The 27,220-nt window shown below is 40.0% G+C and overlaps 1 protein-coding gene and 1 pseudogene across 16 annotated transcripts in view; both read left to right on the top strand.

The window, feature by feature from the left end:
• Window positions 1–27,220, top strand: part of PPP2R2B (protein phosphatase 2 regulatory subunit Bbeta) — a 489,623-nt gene that overhangs the window by 340,485 nt on the left and 121,918 nt on the right.
• Window positions 7,944–27,220, top strand: part of LOC129056975 (keratin, type II cytoskeletal 8-like) — a 32,228-nt pseudogene continuing 12,951 nt past the window's right edge.

The raw sequence follows: 27,220 nt of genomic DNA, 5'->3' as shown, positions 1-27,220 counted from the left end.
GGAGTGCAGTGGTGCAATCTCAGCTCACTGCAGTCTCCGCCTCCCGGGTTCAAGCAATTCTCCTGCCTCAGCCTCCCAAGTAGCTGGGACTATAGGCACGCAGCACCATGCCTGGCTAATTTTTGTATTTTTAGTAGAGATGGGATTTCACCATGTTGTCCAGGCTGCTCTTGATCTCCTGACCTCGTGATCCACCCACCTTGGCCTCCCAAAGCGCTGAGATTACAGGCGTGAGCTACCACACCTGGCCGACAATTTATCACTTTAAAGCGTACTTTCTTTACCTCATTTTCTCCTCATGCCAGAAGGCAAGCAGTTTATGTGGGGAAACTGAAGTTCAAAGAGATTCAGTGACTTACCAATCTAGAGGACCCTAATAATTGTGCCAGGCTGCTCATAGTAAGTTCTTAAAGATTTTTCTCTTATCCCTATGACAATAACTAACATTCATCTTTCACTTAACAGCTGACAAAATGCTGATATATTTATTTTCTTTCTAGATCTTCCATAACAACCCTGCAAATCAGATCTTTTTTAGATACCATTTTTATGGCCAAAAATCTCAAAATCTTGGAATATTGATTGAAATCCTGCCTCATTTTAGAGTTGAGAGCTTGTTCAAGGGCACAGGGTTACCAAATGATAGAACTAGGATAAGAACTCAGGCCTGCTGGCTGACCCAGTGTTCTTCACATCGTTCCATGCTTACAGTCTCTCTCTGTCTCTCTCTCTCTGCACATTTTAGAGTTGGGGGAAAATGAGTCAAGACAACTGACACTGAGCTGCAAAGACACAGGTTTCTCTATTGCCACCATGCCCAGCTTTGAGCAACTAAAGTGTTTTGGTCAATTATGTATTTTCCCATTGAACTGGGAATGGACAACTTATACTCTAAACTGAATATAGATTTGACCCGTGGTCTCTTAACTGCCTGATCTCTATGGTGTGTTTGATAAAGGTATTTTTGTTGGTTTACAGGCCACCCCCAGAGGCCCTGAGCAATGCATTTAAAAGTTCTGAGTGGCTGTGAATGACCATGAAAGTAGGAGATAAATATCTTAGCTGGTTAGGCAGACTAAGAAGTAGATAGCCTACTTAAAGGAAAAGCAAGCTCTAAGCTATTCTCAATCAGATCCACAAACAATTTCTTGCAGTAAAATGTGTTGTTCTTTGTTTCTCAGATATGAGGAATGAGGAGGAACCCCTCTTAGGCTCTTCTGATGGTTTTTTAGGTTAAGGCTGAGTCCCTGAGTACAAATGATTGCCTGGCTCATCTCCCAGTGCTGATGGAGCACACAGGATGGTTCCCTGGTGACACATGTGAGGGTAGGAGTGGAATTTCACATTTCTCACTGCTGGAAGGGCAGTGTTTTCCACCCATTGTTCATTCTGAAAGCTCTCTTCAGTCCCAGCCTGTGTGTTGTCACTGGAGGAGGAAAGAGAATGAATTCTGTGTTCCCCACAGTGCACTGAAGCCTAAGGGCCAAGTTCCTTTCATCTAAAAAGCCAAAAATGATGATTTCCTCAAGAGCAAATAGCTTCCATTGCTTCTTTGGCTGCAGAGACATATCTGTATCTGCTCTGCCACTCCATCCTGAAATCTGGGATGTGGCTGAAGTAGCCATGTTAAGAGCATTCACAAATAACCTCTTTTATTTAAAAGGGTGGGGGCGGGGGGTGGTGTGGGAGGAAATGTAGGAACAGCCTTATGTTCTATATTTTATTTCAGATTTTTAAATATTATGAAAAGGAGGGAGGAGCAAGCATCTATGTATGGTAAAGATATATTTGTAAGTTAGTATGTATACTATATATAGTTAAATATTTTTTGCCACTTTATAATTTCCAGGCATGGTATGAATAAATCTACACTTGGCTTAACTTAATGCAGTTGAATTGATTTCTGCCTGCTAACTTGTGATTCTCTCTCAGTGGGAAATAATCAATAAGGTCAGTTGGGCCCACTTTTGCACGTCATTGGTCCTAGTTTTAATCTTGGTAATCCTGGCTGTAAACCACCCACTATGGAGGCAGATTGATTGGCAGCAATATTTGCTCAATGATTTTGTGGCCATATTTGAGGCACATTTTAGCTTATAACTTGGTGTAACAGTTTCTCCTTTAGAGTTTAGTGCCTGTTTTCTTTCTTATACTGCAAAGGGCCTATTGAAAGGAAGCTTGAGGAAAATAAACTTGACAGGAAGGGAAATGAAATAAGTTTTAAAGTGAATCTGAAAGGGAAATAATAATGATAAAATTAAAGCACTATAGAGCCTTAGTGCTCGAGGAGTTTGAATTGGATTCGACGTGGGGATGGAGAAGGTCATAACATTTAGTCCAGAAGTAAAAATTGCCATCAGAGTCACTAAGCTAAATTTAATCCCAATTCCTTCTCATTAGGTGAGTAGCAGCCACTTCACCTTTTCCTTCTTTTGTAAAGAATATCTTTTATGTACCACAAGTGAAGGGAGTGCTGAATATGATGCCTTCCTTTAGCCTCGTATGATAGTTTTATAAATTTTTGGTGAAGTCACACATGAAGGGAATATATAAATCCAGCATCACTGCCCAAGTCCTTTCAGTCCAGCATATGTTGAAAAATCCTATTTGAATGGTGAAAAGAGAAGAAAAAGAATTCTTCTTCCACCCACCCAGCCATTCCACCTATCAATCATTTATGACAATCTTCAGACCAAAAGGCCGTTGTTAAAGAGAGTAAAATGATATAAGCAAAGTGCTTAGCATAGGACCTGGTTTGTGTATTACTATGTTAGTTTGCTAGGGCTGCCATAGCAAAGTACCACAAAGTGGGTGGCGTAAATAACAGAACTGTATTGTCTCACAGTTCTGGAGGCTAAAAGTCCAAGATCGAGGTGTTGGCAATGTTACTTCCTTCTAAGGCTATGACAGAGAAACTGTTCCAGGCCCCTCTCCTAGCCTCCTGTGGTCTTCACGCAACTTTTGGCAGTCCTTGGCTTGCAGATGCATCACCCCATCTCTACCTTCACCTTCATTGCCTTCATGTGCTATTCTCCCTGTGTGCATACCCATCTCTGTGTTTCAGTTTCCCCTTTTTATAAGGACACCAGTCATATTGAATTAGGACCCACCCTAATGACCTCATCGCAACTACTTCTGCAATGACTCTTATTTCCAAATAAAGTCACATTCCGAGATATCGGGGGTTAAAACTTCATATAAATTTTGGGAGGACACAATTCAACCCATAATAATTATTATCATTTATTATTATATCTTCATTATTTCTTAGCTTTTCATAGTTTCCTTTTTACTATAAATCTATTCTCTACCCTGCAGAGAATTAAAAATGTGCAAAACTAGAAAAAAGTAGGGAGGTGAAGAAATCAGAATATCAATGCATAGTGTGAATATCTTCAAGTAATGATGAACTGTTGGGCATAGCCACCATATTCAGACATTAACGTTTCAGGTAAGAGGATCCAGAACAACTGGCCAGACCAATCCAGTGAAGCAGCATAGCTAGTCATTAGTTAAACCCCAGCCATCCAGAGTGTTGGCAGTCTCTCCAACCGTAAGATTTTGGTATTCTTTCATACAGTGAGTAGGCACTTGGTGTGGAGTCCCCCGCATCACAGGCGTCATGCGCATTTTAGATTTATTAAAAAGCCCACAAAAAAAGAAATACCCTTTGGAGCAATATAGTCTCAAATCCAACAATTTCCTGCAGTATCACAGCAAAGTTCCCCCTGGCGGCTGTTGAGATGGTTAGCCAGTAATTCTTCAAAACATTTTTTTCTGACACATACACAACATTTTCCTTTGTAAGAACGTGAAGGTTTGATCCCTCCAGAGCCCATTACATAGACAGATTGGTCCCTGAGATAATTACAAGAAGATAGTCTAACGGGCTCAATTAAGAAAATCCCAAGACCCAGACAAGTCTTCCTACACACACACAAATATAATTTCTTACCTAAAGGCATAGAAACAGCATGCAGTTCACCTGTTTGTATTTGGATACTAGGCTAATATCGATCTGTCAAAAGAGACTTGTTGAACCAGAATATTTTTACTCTAGTCTGCTTCAAAAATACTTTAGGATGACATTCAAGGATGTATCAAATATGACATGATAGACTACATTAAAAGTTATGTGGCCTAAAATTTTGTACTCTCAGTATCAGAATCTGGCCTCCCAGCACAGGCAGGAGTGGCAGCTCTCACAAACCTGACAGGTGGTGATGCAGTCCTTCTTGAGATGGCATGATTCTCAGAGCTCTGAGTACTGTCCCCACGTCCCGAGAGGTGGTCGCCCCTCGTATTATACCCCTAGCTATTGATTCCCATTTGCCCTGTAGAGGGATGAGAGAGTAGAAAAATCCTTAGGTGTCCAAGAAGCATGCCATCTACAAGGACACCAGGAGTGTTTCACCCTCCACTCCTAGAAAGGCGGGATTTGTATGAATATGCAGCACTGTCAGTTCATAATTTATACCTTCCCCTGACACCAACATGTCCAACATTTTTAATGTATAAGAAAATGTTTTAGAAGGTGAAAAAAAATCAGTTTCATTAGGTTAAGACACTGTATTAAGCTCATCTCTGTCCTGTACTCTCTTAGTGTCCAAGGCACATATGTACATGGAGAAAGCGGGGTTGCCTGCTAGACAAGAACCTTCCTTACTGCATGTGCTCCATCCTTATCAACGAGGTTTTTTCAAAATCTCTGTGATACGCATAGGAATTACCTGGGGAATTTTTCAAATTGCAGATGCCTAGATCCCCATTTCTAAAGAATCTGATTCAGTAGAACTGGGGTTGGACCCAAAAATCTGCTTTTTTTTTTTTTTTTTTTTTTGAGACAGAGTCTTGCTCTGTCACTTGGCTGGAGTGCAGTGGCGCGATCTCAGCTCACTGCCACCTCCGCCTCCCAGGTTCAAGTGATTCTCCTGCCTCAGTCTCCTGAGTAGCTGGGATGGAATCTGCATTTTTAATGTGTTCCTTTGGTGATTGTGAGCTTCGTGGCCTATGAGACACAATTTGAGCAGCACTCTGCCCTCCTATGATCTTCTTTCTTTTAGAACACTAATTTTTGCATTATTATCCTACCATCATTTTTTCAAAATGGAATTTTTTTTCATGTTCATCTGTGAAAAAATATGCTCATTGTGAAAAAATAATCAGACAGTGTGAGTAAAAATCATCAGTTTTTCAGCACTGAGATGGAATTACCCTAAATATTTTAATGGCATCCATCAAGAACTTTTATCTGTGTGTGTGTGTGTGTGTGTGTGTGTGTGATCTCATTTTAAAATATTAATTTGGCAGACCCAAATTTATGGAAAAGAAAGAGGGAGGTAGCTTCCACAAGACCTTTTTCTTCCAGAGGTAACAACTTTTTCTTTGAGTTCTGTGACTCCAAGACCTCTTCATTTACAACAGCCTCTTTCCATGGTGGTTTCAAAGCTCCTTATTTACACCTCTACCTGGAGCACTCTTCTTTAAAGACTGGGTTAACTATCAGGTGCTCTTAGTAACTTAGGAGACGTAAGGGAAATTGCCCATCATCTCCAAGATTCTTTTCTCTTTTCTTGCAAACATTATCTTGTCACCACAGAGCTGTTCTCTTTTATCACTTGTACACCTCTTTCACTTGGAAAAAGTTAGGTCACATCAACATTTCACCTATTCATTTTTCTACCTTTGGTGAGAATCATCATTTAACATTTCACTTCTGAGAAGTCTTTTCTAGCTAGAGAGGGCTCCCAAACTACATTTCCCAAGGATCCCCATTTATTCAGTGCTTTGCAATCATTGTGAGGTCTTAGATTCCTTTGAGAATCTGATGAAAATGATAATCCCTCACTCCTAAAACCAATGCACATATTCGCACCCACATTTTTCCAAGTATTTTCAAGAGGTCCAAGGAATCTAGGTTAAGGATACTCCCTGGTAATATGTCCTCAGCATACTGAGTTCCCTCAAATCTACAAAGGATTCCCACAGACATTATTCATTAAAATAAGTATTAAGCATTAAGTATGTAGCAGACACTGCATTGGGGTACTGGGGATACAAAGAGAAACATAGGAGCCCTTGTTTTAAGGATCTCAAGATAGAAATGGAAGCAGATGGGTAAATAGTGATCATGGAATGTGAGAAGTACATGAAACGCAGCAGGGCTAGAGTAAAATGTTCTTAAATTATAATTGTGGTTTCTTTCCTTAAAATCTTTGATGCATCCTCTTCCTATCATGCACAAAGACCTTCCTCATGAACCTCAAGTTTACTTCTCTAATATATTCTGAACACGTGTCCTTCCTTTGCCCAGCCCTGGCACTCCATGCTTCCATCTCATTGAAATCTCTGTTGATCCCCAAATGTACCATGTTCTATGAGTCTTCATATGAGTTGTCCCCCATCCCTGGCATTCTTTCCTCCCCATCCTTTGCCCTTTGGCCAGGCTGACTCTCATTTGTCTTTTAACACTAGGTTTGGAACGCTTTCTCCAGGGTGCTTCCCCTAATTTCTCTAAATTCTATTTAGATGCACTTCTTGCCAAGTACAGTGGCTCACACTTGTAATCCCAGCACTTTGGGAGGCCAAGGCAAGAGGATTGTTTGAACCCTGGTGTTCCAGACCAGCTTGGGCAACATAGTTGAGACCCTGTCTTTACATAAATAAAAACTATTTGGGTGCAGTGGTGTATACCTGTAGTCCTAGCTACTCAAGAGGTTCGGGGGATGGGGGATCACTTGAGCTCAGGAGGTCAAGGCTGCTGTGAGCCATGGTCACGCCACTACACTCCAGCCTGGGCAACACAGTGAGATCCTGCCTCTTAAAAAAAATAGATGCACTTCTTAGATGTTATCCTTATCTTAATTCCCATTGCATTATATTACTATGTATATGTCTTCATTAGTCTGTGTCCCTCACCAGACAGTAATATCCTCAATGTCAGGGACTATCATATTCACAGTTCTAGTCACACCAACTAATGACTAATAGTTAATAAATATTTGAATTAATTTATGAATTAATCTGACAAAAAAACCCTCAACATAATTAGTTTTATTGCTCTCTAGTATAAGCTAGAATAAAGAACCCTACCTATATCCTCTCTGAGAAGTATGGTCTATAATTAGAACTTTAACGACATCTGACCAAGGTGCTCTCTGCCCATAAGGAATCTGACTCTTGGTTCCTTGGTACACACAGAAGGAGACACAGAGCTGAGGGCAGTTAACTAGGAGTTGTTCAACCATCATTTGCTTAACACTGTGCAAAATACTTTGGGAAGTAAAGATGTATTTCTCCCTCCTTTCAAGAACCTACTGTTGGGAATACAAGAGTTCCCCAGGTGAAATCCTGCTAGTATGTAATTTAGTACCAAATTATGAATAAAATAAGATGACATTTAAAGTTACTTCCAACTAGTTTTTCTGTGAAGCTAAGATTTTTTTTTTTTTTTTTTTTTTTTGAGACTGAGTCTCACTTTGTTGCCCAGGCTGGAGTGCAGTGGCGCAATCTCGGCTCACTGCAAGCTCCACCTCCCGGGTTCATGCCATTCTCCTGCCTCAGCCTCCTGAGTAGCTGGGACTACAGGCACCCGCCATCACGCCCAGCTAATTTTTTGTATTTTTAGTAGAGACGGGGTTTCACCGTGTTAGCCAGGATGGTCTCGATCTCCTGACCTTGTGATCCGCCCGCCTCAACCTCCCAAAGTGCTGGGATTACAGGCGTGAGCCACCGTGCCCAGCCCGAAGCTAAGATTTTTTATATCACCTAACTGTACTAAACACTCTATGGCATATCTTCCAAACCACACTGAGAGTGATGATCATGTGCTGATGGTCTTTGTACCTTCAAGGTCGAACATAGTCCCCAGGTCTGAGTAGGTTTATAACGTTTTTTTTTTGTTTTTTTTAATTTGTTTTTTTTTTTTTTTTGAGACAGGGTCTCAGTCTGTCACCCAGGCTGGAGTGCAGTGGCGTGATCTCAGCTCACTGCAATGTCCACCTCCTGGGCTCAAGTGATCCTCCCACCTCAGCATCCCAAGTAGCTGGGACTACAGGTGTGAGCCACCACACCTGGCCTCCAACAACATTTGTTAAACCAAATGCACTGAAAGAAGACGGTGACACCCACCATAAATATATCACCTGACTGGAGTTTCCCATTTATAAATTTTTTTACTGGGATAAAAGGCTTATATACTAAATAAGCATTGTTTATTCTTCACTGTATATTACTTGGGGGTTATGACACACTGACAAAAATTAATGTGGCAAAAAAAAAGTGGAATGGATCAAAAAGCACAAGCTTTAAAATCAGGCATATCTGATTCAAATCCCAGCTCTTCTGCAGGCTTGACAAGTAACCTTCCATTGATTCTATAGATATTTGTTGAATCATGCTCTCTACAAGGCAATGTGCTAAGTGTTAAAGAGGTAAAAGTAAATACTCTCTACAATCTTGAAGCTTCCAATCACTTTCTTCAGGCTCTTTATCTGTAATGTGGAGGCAACAATGTTTTCTTGGAAAGCTACTGGCAAGATGAAGCATAATATGAATCAAAATGCCCACTCTAGGTCTTTGCATGAAGTAGACACTCAATAAATGCTACTAGAAGGCACAGCTCCTATAATCTAATCAGGACAAGTCAATGAACATTCACAGCGCAGCTAAAGCTCTCTGCCAGTATGAAGTCCCCAGTAGCTACTGAACCCTTGAAATGTGGCTAGTCAAAATTGAGATGTGCTGTAAGTACGAAATACACACCAAGATTTGAAGACTTAGCATGAAAATAAGACAGTAAAATAACTTAGTAATATTTTGTATTCATTACATGTTAAAAGGATAATATTTCAACAAATTGAGTGAAATAAAATGCTATATATGATTCATTTTACCTGTTTTTATTTTTTAAATGTTACTATTAGAAAATTAAAAATTATATATGGCTCACATTATTTCTATTGAACAGTCCGGGGTTAGAGAGTAAATGTATGTTATAGATTCTAAAAAGGACCAACTAGAGATGCCTAAGGTGATCCGGAAATGTATACCACTAGGTAATGACTGAGCAGGGATGAAAACACAAAGCTGCAATCCTGCTTTTGTGCACTCATGGTGGTATTAATAGTAATTAACAGATTACACAGGAGTCAGAACATTCTCATTCACTTTAGCTCAAATACCAATTGTGGGATGTACCCATGTACACACCTAGGAAAGGGGGTGGTGCTGGGGGCTGGGAGGAAGCTGACAGAGATGTCCTCAAGACTTACGATGGCTGCTATGATTCACTTCTTCATTTGGAGGCATGTTAAAGCAGATGGGCTTTAGACATATGAGGTTTGGATGTCAGCATCATTTCTTCCTGCATGATCTGGGGCAGGTTAGTTATCTCTCCGGGCCTCAGTTTACTCATTTTTAAAATGATGGTAATAATAACCAGATCATAAGATTTCTGTGATGACTGAAGGAGCAAATGCATGTAAAATATGTGGCAGGGCATAACGCTCAGTTGTTAGTTATTGTCACTGTATTAGTCTGTTCTCATGCTGCTAATAAAGACATACCCAAGAATGGGTAACTTATAAAGGAAAGAGGTTTAATTGACTCACAGTTCAGTATGGCTAGGGAGGCCTCAGGAAACTTAAAATCATGTCAAAAGGGGAAGCAAACACATCCTTCTTTACATGGAGGCAGGAAGGAGAATAATGAGTGCCCAGTGAAGGGAAAAGCTGCTTATGAAACCATCAGATCTCATGAGAACTAACTCACTATCGTAAGAACAGGATGGGGGAAACTGCTCCCATGATTCAATTATCTCCACCTGGTCCCTCCCGTAACACATGGGGATTATGGGAACTGCAATTCAAGATGAGATTTGGGTAGGGACACAGCCAAACTAAATCAGTCACCATCACAGTCTATTTTATGTAATCATAAATAATAATGCCCACCACATATTTGGTATTCAATAAATACTTGTTGAATGAATGAAATAGGTCATCATCATCAAATCAAGCAATAGATGACTCTTTATTCTTGAAATTCCAGTGTCATCAGGTAGGATCCTGCTGCTATATCTCTGAATGTGGGTGTGAGTCTTGTAAGAACAGTCACAGCTACTGAGAACTGCTGACTAAGTTGTCTCTTGTTTTGACAAGTGTCCGTCAGCGTTGACTCTACCCTCAGGCCACTCCATAGCCATTCCAGCAACGTCCATGGTTTTATATTTCCCTTATCCTTTCCACTTTTCCATTATACCCGAGTGTGAGACTCTTTTTTCCCCCATCCAATTTAATCATATAAAACCTGCTCTGATTTAGAATCTCCTTTGCAGCTAATCGAACCTTGCAGCGTTCTATTAGCTCTCCCTATTTGCTCTCAGCCCAAGCTGAGGCATCTGGGATTATTATATAATAACTTGGGCTCATGTCTGGTCAGTATATACCATCCCTTTTCATTCTGCAAATCCCCTCAGGGTTCTCTATCTGTTTGCAAGGGGTGGGAGAAGAGAGTAGAAGGATTGTGGTGGGGGTTTTTGTGGGAGGGGACTGTTTGCTAAGAGTTATTATCCCACACTTATCAGTATTAAACTGGATTTGACAGCTCATAGCCTGGGATTTAAATGATCTAAATCCTGCTTCATTTGGCAGCCTGGTTTTACCCGTTATTTATTGTGCGACCCAATTTATTATCATCGGCACACTGGGAGGCTTGGCCTGTGGTGTCTTCACAGCCAAGTGATTTATACAAATAATAAAAAAGATTGGGGTTCCTAGCAATGAAATTCAAAGCAATTCCACCTCTCCTTTTCCTCTCATCTAGCTCAGTTCATCTCTTACACATTAACCCTTGGCCTTCTTACTTCTTCTAGAGAAATTCATCCTCAGCTTCCTTCTGATCCCTGGAAGGAAATGCTATTGGCAGGCAAAGGAGAGGGTAATAAAACTGAAGATTTAGGTTGGTGCAAAAGTAATTGTAGCTTTTGCCATTAAAAGTAATTGCAAAAACTGCAATTACTTTTGCACCAGTCTAATAGAATTCCAAAACATAAGTATCATCAGGTCTTTATATGGAAGGTACCATGCAAATCCTCTCTACACGTTATAGGATTTGGTTATCACACCAGCACTTGGAGGTAGACATTGATTTTATCCCATTCGACAGCAGAGGGTCTCAGTTTGAAAGATGCTGCATCTCATTCTCACGAGGGCAGGCAGAGTGGGAGAGAGAAGCATGGCCAGGGGGTGGGGTGTCTGGAATATGGCCAGGATGAGGGGTAATACTGGTACCAAAACTGTAATGTAGCAGTTCAGAACATGAGCTTTGAGATCAAACAAACCTGAAAGTGAATTCCAGTTCTTTAACCTATTGAGTTGTAGGACCGTAAGTAACCAGTCTGTGCCTCAGTTTCCTCACCTGCAAAGTGGTAATAATAAAGTAGATAGGTAGTTATGAGAACTGAATGAGATATTGTATATAGGGCATTTAACACAGTTTTTCCATCTGTTAAAAATGGCTAATGGCCAGGCTCATACCTGTAATCCCAGCACATTGGGAGGCCAAGACAGGAGGAATTCTTGAGCCCAGGAGTTCAAGACCAGCCTGGGCAACGTAGCGAGGCCCCATCTCTACAAAAAAATAAAAACATTAGCCAGGTATGGTGGTGTGCATCTGTAGTCCCAGCTACTTGGGAGGCTAAGGTGGGAGGATCTGCTTGAGCCAGGGAAGTTAAGGCTTCAGTGAGCTGTGATCATGCCACTGCCCTCCGGCCTGAGCAACAGAGTGAAACCCTCTCTCAAAAACAAACAAAAAAAAACCTAACTCATTTTATCTTCACAACAACCCTATGAGGTAATATATGTAAAGCACTTAAAACAATTCCTGGAAATGCTCAATAAATGTTAGCTGTTATTACTACCACTGCTATTACTACCACCACCACCACTGCTGCTACTGCTGTTATTCTCATGACTCAAATTCCATACAAAATCAGTACTTTCCAGCATGCATATTGCAAAGACCTTGAGTAGGGTCCTGGTAAGCTGAATTCACCCATGATAGTAATTATACCCTATGCTACCATATAAATGACGTGTGTGTGTATGTGTGTTTGTCTGTGTGTCTGTGTGTGGTTTTGTTTTCCTTGCCCCAGATCTACTTATGACCTTCTCAAACTGGTTGCCAATTCTAGACTTGGAGGGAGGTTAGTCTAAAGCTCTAGCCCAAGCTTAGAACAACTTTAATATGGGAATTCAGTATCCTGTCGTCTTATCTCTCTAGCCTCAAATTTTAGCAAATCTACTTGTATTAGTTCACATACTTCTTACTGAAAGCCAAATGTTAATGGGTAGTCTTCTATTTACTCATTTAGAATATTTATAATTAGAGAGCTTATTCATTTATTTAAAATATGGACCAAGGGTAGCTCTGTTGGGGTATCTGCTATGTTGAAACTGGAAGAAGCCCCTCACCCCCAATTAATTTTATATCTTGCAAAACTATTTATGTTGGCATTGCCCCAAATAACATTTAGCCGTCCCATATTGCCACTGTTTTTTGACCACCTAGCCCTGTACTTTGGAAATACTGGAAGTTTTATCCCGTGTTCCCACATAACTTGCACTGAGTGGGTTATTTGCATATTTAGGGAAGAATATGAGTAACCAGATTGTGGGAACAGCACCTCCCACTGATTTACATTTGTAAAGGAAGTGATGCTGAGAGTTCATGGTGACCTAGAAGTCCAAATTCAGCCCATATTCTCTCCTATATCCTGTATCTAGAGCCAAGAATAATGTTAAGTATGTAAAAATAATTTTTGCTTTGAGTGTGTATCAGTAATTTATGGCCAATAGATAGCACTGTTTTCAACACAACTTTGCTGAAGCAGCAATAGCAGAAGATGGGCTTTAGAATCAGCTTCCTTCATTAACTGTGTGGTCTTGAACAAGTTGTATAACGTCTATAAGCCTGGAGCGCCCCAGCTACAGAGTCTATTTGGAAGTAGAATCGATCTGATAGTGCTGTTTGAGGAGTAAATGAAAAAATACATTTAGAGTTTGTAGCTGAGCACTTGACACAAAGTACTCAAATACTTGTTACTTATTAGTATTCCTCTTCTATTGATTTGCATATTCCTAAGCTTTTTACATACAGTAAATTTTATTGATGTTGTATTTGTCGCCTATTATAGTCTGATGGCAACAGTGCTATTAATGCTGTTATTGTTTGTGGTAAAAATATGTTTTACCATGAGCATGGTTTCAACTGGAATTCACTTCCAGGTTTGTTTTACAAAACCTTTTATATTTCCTTTTATACCTCTGCAAGATTGCCCTTTGTTCCTGATTTCAAGGCCATAGTCACTGTGGAAATTCCAAATCATGCCTCCTTTCTATTTTTGTCCATCCTCCCGTTCCATCAGCTGTCGCTTGGTTTTCACTTGCTCTGTGGAAAAACGATAGTTTCTGTGTATTGGTAGCTGGAAGCCTGAGGCTTCAGACTAAATATTATCATTTATCAGTGCTGTAGCACTTGTATTAAAGAGGTCCTTGCAAAAATTTTTATCAATGTATGTGCATTAGAAACGCTGTTTTCTCTTGTGGTCAAAAGAAGTTATTGAAATTCTTATTCTCATACTCAGCCCTAGGCGGAGTGACTTACCTTTGACCTTTCACCATAAGTTAGAAGCAGAATAAATGAGTGATGATTTCAGCTGCCTCCTCCTTTCTTGGGGTAATGAATGAGTCAGCATCAAGGACTTTGCCAGGAGGCCTGAGTCATAAATATCCCTGCAATCCATCAAAAATCTCCACAGAAGGTTGTTTTTAAACCGTAAACGGGAAAGAGTTCCTGGACCTTATCTTAATCATCAAGTTAGTGGGAGATAGTTATGCTTCTAACTTTGGGGTCAAAAAGAAAGGCTATAGCCAACAATATAGATAGAGAAATTAATATGACCCCATGATGAGATGGCAAACTTCTCATAGAGGAAAGACAAAAATTCAATGGACATACCCACTCTGTCCAAATTCTTGTCAGTTGTGTCACATTGTTTTCCTAAAACTTATTGAGGATTTATCAGATGTCAGGCAGTGTGCTAGCTCCTTTATTTGCATTATCTCATTTCATCTGCACACCTCTTTCATGAAAAGTGGAAAGATTTTCTTCACTGTTTTACAGAGGAGGAGATTGAGAATGAGGGTGACTGACTCTCCCAAGGTTTTGCAGCTAATAGATGGCAGAAATGTGCTTTGACCCTCAGATCCATCTGAGTTCAAAGCCCAAGCTCTTAATTAGTCAGTTAAACTCTATGGGAAGCCACGGAAAATGAAGAGGGAAAGGAGAATATACAGAAATGCAAGTTGGCCTTCTCTCTGCCACATAAAGTACTCATAGTACAGTATAGTTAAGGTCTCTTGCATAATAATTTATTTTTCCATTAGCAATGTAAACAGAAAGCCAATGGATACTGTAAGACCCTGAAAAAGTCCAGGCATCAGAGTCCTGAGGCTGCAGCAAACATCAGGTACGCAGCAGTACCACAGATTTTGCAGCCATTTTAAGTGCCAGTAACTGGCAATAATTCCATATACCTGAAAACATCCCATTTTTGTCACCATTCATTCTAACTTACTTGGAGTGCAGTCTCCTGTCAGGGATGTATTTGTCACACATACAATATTTTATTTATGAGAAGAATAACAAAATATGATTGTTGGATTAGCTGATAGAGCACGGATTGGAAAAGGAGCCAGCTGGTGTGTTGTACGTAGCTTCAGCAGGAAGATACATCTAATCTGTGTTTTTCTCTCCAAACTCACACCTCGTACATGGCTGAATCTTCCTCTCTAACCCTTTCCACTGTGAGCCTCAAAGGCCTCATCAGTTTCTTCTTGGAATGCAGAGAATATCTTTTGTCTACATTTCCTGGTCAGACTCCTCATGCCAATTCAGGCTTCCCTGATCACCTCTCTTTTTAATGATATAAGTTTAATCTCCCTGTATTAGTCCATTTTTATGCTGATGATGAAGACAAACCCAAGACTGGGAATAAAAAGAGGTTTAATTGGACTTACAGTTCCACATGTCTGGGGAGGCCTCAGAAGCATGTCGGGAAGTGAAAGGCACTTCTTACATGGTGGCGGCAAGAGAAAATGAGTAAGAAGCAAAAGTGAAAATCCCTGATAAACCCATTAGCTCTCATGAGACTTATTCACTATCATGAGAATAGCACGGGAAAGACTGGCCCTCATGATGCAATTACCTCCGCCTGGGTCCCTCCCACAACATGTGGGAATTCTGGGAGATACAATTCAGGTTGAGATTTGGTGGGGACACAGCCAAACCATATCATTCTGCCCTTGGCCCCTCCAAATTTCATGTCTTCACATTTCAAAACCAATCATGCCTCCCCAATAGTCCCCCAAAGTCTTAACTCATTTCAGCATTAACCCAAAAGTCCACAGTCCAAAGTGTCATCTGAGACAAGGTAAGTCCCTTCTGCCTATGAGCCTTTAAAATCAAAAGCAAGCTAGTTACTTCCTAGATACAATGTGGGTACAGGTATTGGATAAATACAGCTATTCAAAATGCGAGATACTGGCCAAAACAAAGGGGTTACTGAGCCTATGCAAGTGTCTGAAATCCAGAGGGGCAGTCAAATTTTAAAGCTCCAAAACGATCTCCTTTGACTCCAGGTCTCACATCCAGGTCACACTGATGTAAGAGTCTTAGGCAGCTCTGCCCCTGTGGCTTTGCAGGGTGTAGCCTCCCTCCTGGCTGCTTTCATGGGCTGGCATTGAGTGTCTGCAGCTTTTCTAGGCACATAGTGCAAACTGTCAGTGGATCTACCATTCTGGGGTCTAGAGGATGGTGGCCCTCTTCTCACAGCTTCACTAGGCAGTACCCCAGTAGGGACTCTGTGTGGGGGCTCCAACCCCACATTTCCCTTCCACACTGCCCTAGCAGAGGTTCTCCATGAGGGCCCTGCCCCTGCAGCAAACTTTTGCCTAGGCATCCAGGCATTTCCATACATCTTCTGAAATCTAAGTGGAGGTTCCCAAACCTCAGTTCTTCACTTCTGTGCACCCACAGGCTCAATACCACATGGAAGTTGCCAAGGCTTGAGGCTTCCACCTTCTGAAACCACAGGCCCAAGCTGTACATTGGCCCCTTTCAGCCACAGCTGAAGGAGCTGGGATACAGGGCACCAAGTTCCTAAACTGCACATAGCATGAGGACCTGGGCCCAGTCCTGGAAACCACTTTTCCCCCTGGGCCTCTGGGCCTCTGGGCCTGTGATGGGAGGGGCTGCCATGAAGGTCTCTAACATGGCCTGGAGACATTGTCCCCATGGTCTTGGGGATTAACATTAGGCTCCTGCTACTTATGCAAATTTCTGCAGCCAGCTTGAATTTCTCCCCAGAAAATGGGTTTTTGCATATTCAGGCTGCAAATTTTCTGAACTTTTATGCTCTGTTTCCCTTTTAAAACTAAATGCCTTTAACAGTACTGACATCACCTCTTGAATGCTTTGCTGCTTAGAAATTTCTTCTGCCAGATACCCTAAATCATCTCTCTCAAGTTCAAAGTTTCACAAATCTCTAGGGCAGGGGCAAAATGCCACCAGTCTCTTTGCTAAAACATAACAAGAGTTACCTTTGCTCCAGTTCCCAACAAGTTCCTCATTTCCATCTGAAACCACCTCAACTTGGATTTTGTTGTCCATATTGCTATCATCATTTTGGGCACAGCCATTCAACAAGTCTCTAGGAAGTTCCAAACTTTCCCACATTTTCCTTTCTTCTTCTGAGCCCTTCAAACTGTTCCAATCTCTGCCTGTTACCCAGTTCCAAAGTTGCTTCCACATTTTTGGGTATCTCTTCAGCAACACCCCACTCCTGGTACCAATTTGCTGTATTAGTCTGTTTTCATGCTGCTGATAAAGGCATACCTGAGACTGGAAAGAAAAAGAGGTTTAATTGGACTTATATAGTTCCACATGGCTGGGGAGGCCTCAGAATCATGGCAATAGGCAAAAAGCACTTCCTACTTGGTAGCGGCAAGAGAAAATGACAAAGAAGCAAAAGTGGAAACACCTGATAAACCCATCAGATCTCATGAGACTTATTCACTATCATGAGAATAGCATGGGAAAGACCGGTCCCCATGATTCAATTAACTCCCCCTGGGTCCCTCCCACAACACGTGGGAATTCTAGGACATACAATTCAAGTTGAGATTTCAGTGGGGACACAGCCAAACCATATCACTTCCCAACTGCTGGAGTATTATTTTGCTCCACACGAAGACAGGAGAGCAAAGTATTAACTAACAGGATGTGGAGTGCAGCAGTCCCACAGAGATCTGTTAACTCTGTGACTCTGAGCATGTACAGAACATAATCTCTGAACCCATTCTCTCTTTGGGAGAAAAAATAAACACACCTATTCAATGTTTTTGCTGCTTAATAAGTGATAATCTCTCTTATTACTAAACATGGGGAAAAGGTCTTATTTAAAAATATTCTATTTATAGGAGTCACGCAGTGAAATGGATAATACTGAGAAGAAAACATTTTTCCCCTTCCTGATTCTGAGCTCTCATGGGTAACATTTGCTACATTGGTATCTCTCCATTCCCTGTCCTTGCTTTCCTTTTGTTGGGGAATCATTGCATCTAAAAAAAAAAAAAAAAAAGTAAGTGTTTCCCTAGCAATCATATTCAGAAAAAATAAAACAGTTTTTTAAAGAGTGAGTTACTTTGTGGTATTTAAAATTATACATGCTTATTACAGAAAACTGAGAAGTAGAATGATCTCAAAAGAGCAAAAGTAAAATTTTAAACTCCATCCAAGCACACAAATACTGCATGATCTCACTTATATGCGGAATCTAAAAAAGTCAAACTCATAGAAGTATAAAGTAAAATGGTGGTTACCAGGGGCTGGTTTTCGGAGTTGGGGGTTGAGATAGGGGAAGGGGGAGCAATTGGGTATGGGAAGATGTCATTCAAAGCATATAACATTTCAATTACACAAGAAGAAGAAGTTTTAGAGATCTGCACAACTTGGTGACTATAGTTAATAATAATGTATTATATATCTCAACATTGCTAAAAGAATAGATTTTGGGTATTTTTTGTTTATTTTTTATAATTTAAAAAAAAATTTTTTTTGGACTTATGGGTACAAGTGCAGTTGTGTTCCACGGATATATTGCATAGTGGTGAAGTCCGGGCTGTTACTGTACCTATCTAAATAGAGTACATTCTACCTGATAGGTAATAGTTCATCCCTCACCCCCATTCTACCTTCCCACCTTCTAGAGTCTCCAATGTTTATTATTTCACTTAAAAGAGTAGATTTTAAAATATTCTCACCACAAAAAGTGATAAATATGAGGTGATAGGTACGTTAATTAGCTTTATTTAATCCATCCACAATGTAAATGTATATTGAAATGTCACATTGTACCCCATAAATATGTACAATTATTCATCAATTAAAAATAAAATTTTTAAATAAGTAAAAAAAAAAAAAACCTCTCATAATCCTACCCTTTAAGACTTCATCCACATCCTTCCTGTCCTTTTTTTTTTTTTAATAAATGTTTAACATAGCTGTAGGAATCCACACTCTGAAATGAAGGGAAATATCTGTGAGCTAATACAATGAGACCTTGTTCTTGTCACTGTTTTTTGTGGAATCAAATTCAGCATACAGCTGAGCAATTTTGAATTTCCTGAAGGGTAGTTTAGAAAATGAAGTTCCAAAAGAACCCCTTTGTAGAATGTGTCAAAACACTAGAGTGTGTCTGTTCTATAGGATGAAACCTAGCATTCAGTAATCCTCCAGTTGTCCCTTCTTATGGAAATGCCTCCTTGAACCAGGAGAAATCTTACCATAATGTGTATCCTAGTTACAAAGCCATGCAAATCTAACATTTACATAGCCACAGAACTGGGTTTCCTCTTGAAATCTAGAACTGTATATGGTCCTCTATGCATCCTGATGATTCCCCAGGAGCATTTATGAACATAAGCGACTTTGGATAATTTATACAGCAAAAGAGACTATGGGAAATCCTTTGTAAAGTAGATTTCTCAGATCAGATCCCATGATCCTGAGATTCAGAATGGTTTTGTTGTTAAGATATTGACTGAAGGACTAGATTGTGTGGGTTTGAATCTTAGCTCCACTACTAACTGGTTTTAGGATGTTAGGCAAGTTACCTAGCCTTTCAAAGTCTCATTTTCTTTATATGTCAAAAGAAAATAATAGGAATAAACAGATTTGCTATGAGGATCAAGAGAGTTTGTGCATATATGGTGCTTAGAAGTGTGCCTAATGGGTTGTTCAATAAATATTGTCACTATTGTTAATAATCAGGGTATGTGTGTGTGTTTATACTTGGCCATACTCCCCTTCTGCACAATCCCAAAAGAATCCCTTTGAGACAATAAACTCGCTAGAGCCAAAAATTCCTGTGTTCCACTCTTTGTCCTCAGCAGCACCTAGGACAGTCATATCTAGTTTGGCATAGATGCTGAATACTCCCTAGTTGGCTTAAATTGGCCAAAATCCTGGTTTTCTTCCTGCTTGTTTGGTGCCCAGTAAGTGCTTGGCTCCAGGCTCTGGGGGGTGGGAATGCAGTGGTGGAGAAGGAGGCTTTAGAGGATGGTGCCTGCTTTTTGTTCCTCCTCCTCTGGCATGGTGGATTCTTCCCTTTAACTCCTTAATGCCTCAAAGACAAGTAATGATCGAGGCTCCAGGTAGGACTGACTATCAAAACCAATAGCTGCTGCTAAGATTTGAGTATTTATAATGTACATGAGATTCCATCTCTATCCAACACACCAGCCCACTGATGCTTTACAAGAAAGTCCTCAGTGCCTCAGAGTTAGCTTTCATAGTTTTCTTGTTATAATTTTCAGCTTCCCATGTGCCGTGCTAGGCACAAGGGTACAACATTGAACAGGACAGACATGGGCCCTGCCCTTTTAGAGTCTAGTGAGGAAGATGGACATAGTGGATAGTAAGTACATGTGTTAAGTTCTATGTCAGGAAACGCAGGGTGCTATGGGAATCTTAGGAAGGTCACATAACTATTTTGACAAGTCAAAGAAGGCCAGTTATTTAGCTTTAGTAGGAAACAAAGCTCTCCTTAATAAAATATAAAGTAAGTGCCATATTGTGGGTTTGAAGATTTCTTTGTTCTATATGATGTATATTTTCTGTGCTGAGAAGAGGATGGTACACTAAAAATCGGTATGTCTTGTAACTCAGTGTTTTATGGTCAACTTATAACACCTTCAACATATAGAAGAATTAAGATCATTATCTCCTAAGGCAGGATTTCCAACATTTAGATGCATGCATGCATATCCTAGCTTCCAGATACCTGCATCCATTTCCCTATGGCTGGTTATTTTTTTCTGAAATGGATTTTTTCCAGCCTTCTGATAGTGTAGTCGCAGAAATACATAGTTTCTTCATGCTGTGTTTTTACTGTCCATTTTCGCAATAAAACTATATCACTGCAGAGGAAATCAAATCTAATCTGCAATATATTTAGCATGAAAGCAATAAGAAGCATTAATTCACTCCAGAAAGAGCAAAATACAGTCGGGTACTCAAAGGAAGAATCACCATGGAAACTGTTTTCTTGAAATTCTGTGCTCTCCAGGCTCCAGGCATGACTAAGTGAGGAAAGGAAGGCAAAGGGAAGAGAAGAAATATTTTACCCTTTCTGTTGTCACTAAAAATGCTGCTGAGGAATTTCTATGAATTATTGATCGCATGAATAGAAGTATATATGAATTAGAATTATTAAACTGTTGTCTTTTAAATGAGTTTGTAAAAACACACTGAGAACTTGTTCCTCAGTATTCTCCCTTCCTAACTGTCATAACCCTATTGAGCAGTGTTCTCCCTTTCCTAACTGTCAATAATCCTATTAAGGTCAAAAGTTTTAAGAGAAGCACTAGGAATTATGATGATTAAAGAATTATGTAAGCTAGAACTAAGGTAAAATGTGTTTGCATGTAACTCCCAGATAGACTTGCTTTTGTTTACCATTTTGAGATGATTATGGTTTCAGAATTTCTTCAAAGATATTAAATATGTCAAGATAAGCCCAGCTCCTGCCTTTGGGACTGTGTTAATGGGATGTGATGGAATTTCCCTAAGGAATTTCTTATAGATTAGATTCACTCTGTGTTTGTGTGCACATGTATATATCTCATAACGAGCCCACTCTCCTTGCTTTCTACATTTTTACCTCCTAATTTATAGATTTTTCTCACTGCAACTATACATTTGGATTATAATAGCTCTGATAAGAATAGCTACCATGTGTTCAGTGTTCCCTGTGAGTCGATCACTATGCTGAATTCTTTGCATTATAACATCAAGGGCATAAGCTTTTATTTGGGTGCAATTGTGTATTATTTAGCAAAACAACAAATTCAATAAAAGCTCACTAATAAAATAAATGTTTATATTCTCATGTAACCCTCAAAAAAAAAAACCTGTGAGAGTCCCCATTTTACAGCTGAGGAAACTTGAGTTTTTGGGATGGCCATCAAATACACTGGATCACAGAGCCAGTGAGTTGCAAAACCTGGATTTGAAATCATGTGGGAATCCTAAGTCCATGGGCTTAACAACACCACTATGTTTTAATTCTAAAGGACATAGACAACCTGCCTTTTTAATCTCCGTACAGACTCATAGCTGCCCAGGGTCTGGACATGTAAGTAGGACCTTGGTATATTCACAAGAAATATATATTGAGAATCTACCATTGTACCAGGCACTGTCCTAAATATAAAAATTGAAAATAAGATAGCATCCCTGCCTTCCAGGAACTTACAGTCCTCAGGAAATGTTGGCACGAATGAATGAAACAGACAAAATAGTCAAAGGTTCAGAGAAAAAAGGGATTAATGAGATTTGTGGATTTGTTGAGTTTGTGTGGATGAATTTGTCCTGGCCCTCCAAGAGGGGGAGGAGCTTTTGGAAGGTGGGAGGAAGAGAAATGAACATTTAGGGTAAGAAAACGTGATTTTAAGCACAGAGATGGGAATGAGTGAGAAGGGTTTCAGGACCTGTTAGAAGATCAGGGCATGTTTTAGAAAAGTGAGTTTGAACAAGTACATCGACCATTGGGCCAATCAGTAAAGAACAATGAAAACTGGGGCAAGGAGGTCTGAATTTTATCCTATCAACACAAGTGACCTTTCAAAGGATTCATGTGTTTATTCTGAGATGTTAATTACTTACAATAATGAGGATTATTCTTTCGTATTCAGCTTAATGACTTTTATACATGTATACAACCATGTCACCATTACCCACATAAAGGTATAGGACAGTTTTAGGACTCCGTAAGATTTTCTCTTGCCCACTCTTACTTAATTCTCCCTCACCCAGAGATTATCAGTATTCCGACTTTTATGTGAGTGTTCAAAGGGAAGTGATTTTTTAAAATGACACTATGAAAGTTTAAAGGAAAGCTGAATGACTGATGGGATGTAGCACAAAATGTAGAGGTGAGAGGTTTCAAACAGGGAGACCAACAAAGAGGATGTTATGAGATTCACTCCAATTCATCCAGTCAATTAAATATTTATTGGACACTTATTATGTACCATACCCATACACTGGGAATACAGTGGTAACCAACATATGCTCTCTCAATGAGAAGGCCAACAAATAAACTGTTACCCTATGATGTAATAAATGCTATAATAGGAGGAAATATACATTGTGCTTAAAATGGGCATCTAACCCAGAAATAGGAAAGTCAAGGAAGACTTCCTGGAGGAAGAGATGACAATCTGAGGATCAAGGATGAATAGAGATTAGCCAGGTTCCAGGCAGAGAAAGGCACATACAAAGGCCCAAAGAGGAGCAAGGACCTGTTCATGTTTAGGTAGTGGCAGTAGACAAGAGAGAAGTCAAAGAAAATAAGTTTTTTAATCAAAAGAAATGGCCAGACTTAGTAATTATATTCTATCACAAGAACCATGTCAAACTGGGTTTCTTCAACACTGGCACTGTATATAATTGTGTTTTATACTATGTATTAGGCACTAACCTTATTGTGCAACATTGCAAAAAAATTCAGATGTTCAGCATTGCGGGCTTTTTTATTATTGTTTATACTGTGGGCAACCCACTTGCTTGTCAGTCATTTCTCTTTGAACTTGAGCCAGAAAAACCAGTCAGGCAATAAGATTTCTAACATCTTTCACCTACTTCTGTTAGATGAAGCTGTTTTCTTATTCTTTGTAGCATATTTTTTAGCTTCCCCTTTTCTGGACTGGGCTGGGCTGTGCAAAGCAGCCAGGCTATGCCTTCTTTTGACTTTTAGTTTGTTTCCTGGGGCAGCTTTGATAAAGCTATTGAGTTCTCAACACTCATTTTTTCTCTGATTCATCAGCAGATAACTCAGTAAGCAGAAAGTGGCCTTTGTAGCCCCGCAGACCAGAGTTAAGCACTAGCCTAAGTCTTACTAACTCTCTTTGTGACTTCAACAAGTTACTTAATGTTTCTAGGCTTTTGTTTTCTTGTCTGGGAATAATAGCATCCACACTGCATATGGCGTAAATGTCATTAAAATCTAATGTTGTAAAAGCTGTAAGATAGTACCTAACATATAGCAGGTCTTCAGTAAATAGTATCTGGAGGTAGTAAAGTTGAGTGGTTTACAGCGAAAAGCTCTCAAGTTAGACTGCCCATGTTAGAAGGCTGGTTCTGCCAAAGGCTAGCTGGGTTAACATAAGCTTACAGTGACTCAGTTTCCTCATCTGTAAAATGGGGGTAGTAATAACGACATCTACCTTATGGTTTTATTGTGAGGGTTAAATGAGTTAATGCATGTAAAGTTCTTCACACAGAGCCTGCTGTGTGGGTATGCATATCTCTACATCCTATATTAGTAGTGTTCCTGTTAACCTTAATAATTATTGTTATTTTTACTTATTACTTGGTCCCATCTATGAGAATGGGAGAGCAGTACCTACCTATCCTGCAAGGTTGTTGCAAGAGCTACTTAAGAGGTATGCGTGGCTCAGTGCCAGGCACACACTGGGCTCCTGATAAATGTTTGTTGAGTGAATGAGAGCAAAGTGCTTCTCTCTAAATGTTTTCTAAAAATGTTTCGCCTTAATGATCAATGGGAGCTTCCACACAGAAGGAAGTGCCAAAGAAGTTCACAGGGTGGCAGCCTGGCTTGGGCCTGGTGGAATCTGATGATGTTGAACAAAATAGATTCAGATCAGTCTATTTGGTGCCATTGAAACTGTGCCAACGAGCAGCAAAATGTGATTTCATGTTGGGAGAGTGCCAGGATCCTGGTTTGCAAATCAAAGAGAATCCTACCTATTTCTAGCATCTTCTCTCTTTCTCCCCTCAAGATTCTTCTGTGTGGGTTTTCTTACCTTTGAAAGAGCCTGTGGATGTTTCACAAAATCAGGCCCCAGATGTTTGAAAGATTTTTGCAGACAAGGTAATCAATCTATTTGGTGGCCAGATGCTGTCTGAAAATTTTCCTGCTACAGCACTGCAAGTTTCTAAATTCATTAGAAACATAAATTAATTAAATCTAATCAACAGTGGGTGATGCAGAAGATTAAATAGTGAAAAACAAACATATTTGCAACTGGGTCATATTAGAGGCAGAGAAAAACAGCTCCAGTTTGGAGGTAAATGTCAAGTTAACCCTTCATGTGATATTCTCAGAAACTTTTGCCAGGCCTGAGTTCGCAGGTGAGGCTGTGGTTCTTTCCAAATTAAGGCTGCCCTGGTGCGTTAATTGACTTTTCAAGAAATAAAAAATAAATTATCTGTTTCTCTAAAACATTTTGGAGTGGTCTGATTCTCTTATGTATTCACAGAAGTGAAAATTTCTATCATTCCTTTATCATGAAAAGTCTCTAGAGATAGGATTTGCAAGGGGCTATGCACTATGTATAAAGCAATATTTTTCAGTAGCATTCTATAGTCAGATAAATTTGGAAAGAGAGTGAAGTCTTCTTTACTCCACACTAGAATAAGTTACCTGAGTTCAGGATTGTCTGAACTGAATCTGTCAATATTCAGATTTAATATTGTCTGTCAATACTGAATCTCCAACACCAGAAAGAATAGTGCCTGGCAAGTCCTTAACAAAATCTTAATAAATATCTGTAAGTCCTTAGTAAATATCTGTTAATATATGAATTGTGGGTGAACTTCTTTCTGATGGGACGACTCAATATTTACCAGATAAATCCCCAAGATGAGGGACAATGTATGAGCTATTTCCCAACAGTGTTCAACATCTTCCCCCCAAGAAACAGCATCTTAAGGAACTAATGGTCCATAAGATATATTTTAGATTGGTGTATAGCACCCCTATCCTTTGTCCCATATCCTCTACCCTCAGTCTAAATGAAACTGGAGAAGATTCAGGGTGAGTGAATAGTGAATTCATGCAGTCAACTTCCGGGTAAGAGGCTGTCCTCCAAGGATGTGCTCAGCTTACTGGTTAGGCCAGCCCTTAGTTGTGATTTGACTGTTTTTTCATTCCACACTTGCATTTGCAGTTTTCACTGTTTTTTCATTCTATACTTGCACTTGCACTGCTGACAAATGACCTAAGGCTGTGTGGATAAAGGTGTTGCTGCCTTGTATGCAGCCCTGTAGAGAGGTACCAGTTTGCAGAGGATACCACTCAACAGTAAAGACCAGCAGCTGCTAACTCAGATGCCTACAGAGGCAAAGTAGCATAAAAGATGAAAGCAGAGAGGTAGAGGAAAACCTCAGAAGGGTAAGTGGGAGCTGGCATTTGACACTAAGGCTGGGGGTACACTAGGAAATGTTAGGAGGTGCAGTAAATTCAAGACCTATGCCCTTCTAAAGGGAGCAGCTGCTTCCCCACTCAAGCCAGGAATGGCCATATGGGAATGCCAGCTCGATGTTGCCAATCTTTATTTTTCTAAAGAAACTGAAAAATCTCAATTGTTTAAAATGAAACTTTATACTTTTTAGATGGTAGAAACTCATTCAAAATATTGGAAACCTTTGTGTGGGCTAATACTGCAATGTTAATAAACTAGTCCAGATAAAATAAATCTGCTTGTCAGATATGACCTATCCACTCCAACTGGTATCCTCTGGGCTATTTGGTCCCATGACGTGGAGCTGTGGAGCCTTGCTCTGCCTTATCTAGGATCCAGATGAGTGATCCACTGGGAACAATAACAACAAATTATATATATTGAGGAGCTACAATGTGCAAGGCATCATGCTAAACTCCTCCCCATCCTTATCTCATTTAATCCTCATAATTCCCCTCCAAAATGGTACCAATATTATTCTTATTTTACAGATAAAGAAACAGATTCAGAGAACTCAAGTAACTTGCCCAAAGGCACATCACTTGTAAATGACAGAGATGAATGGTATCTTTCTGACACCTAAAGTCATGCGGTTAACCATTCATTATGTTACTTCTAGGTAAAATACTATCCTAACATTTAGTGCTTATGTGTGTCAGGTACCATTCTAAGTGCTTTGCATAAATTTATGTACATAATCCTCAATATAATATCATCATCTCCATTTTGCAGATTAAATAAGTAGGGGGCAGAGAGAGAGGTTAAATAATAAACCCAAGATTTGCCAGCTAGTAAATGTGGAAGCTATAATTTAACCTGGGATTACAAGACTGCTATTGATCAACTCTGAATTATTTCTCAAGACGAAGTCCTAGGTCAGGCACATAGAAGGTGCTCAGTAAATTGTTTTCAATGGACAGCAAATCTCATTTTCGTCTTGGGATTCTGTGCTGCAGGTGTGGGTGTTGCCTCCGAGTAGCTGCTATTTCAGCCATTATTTCATGTGACTCACTGGCAGCTGTCACTCAGGCAGCCTTCACTGCATCACTTTGCTAATTCCAGGCATGCAGAGCAAAGACCGACAAGCCCTAGAAGCTGGCTCAGCCTCTAATGAACTGTCTAATCCAGAAATCCCTTCTCAGGGATCGGGCAATCCAATTCAAACTGCGTATGTGACTGAAATAGTTCACTGGGTCAGACTTCTTGGCATATAAAGATCTTCCCACTCAGTCTCTGGTATTCGATTGCCTTTCTTCCTGCAAATTGAAAGGGTGGAGACTGGTTTAGACAAGGGCTAGAATTTAAGTAGCAGAAGGGTGTGAGTGCATTTT

This window comes from Pongo abelii, chromosome 4 (assembly GCF_028885655.2).
Source record: "Pongo abelii isolate AG06213 chromosome 4, NHGRI_mPonAbe1-v2.0_pri, whole genome shotgun sequence".
In the NCBI taxonomy this organism is placed as follows: Eukaryota; Metazoa; Chordata; class Mammalia; order Primates; family Hominidae; genus Pongo; species Pongo abelii.
Note: the sequence above shows the minus strand (reverse complement) of the source record. Positions and strands in the feature narration are given on the sequence as shown.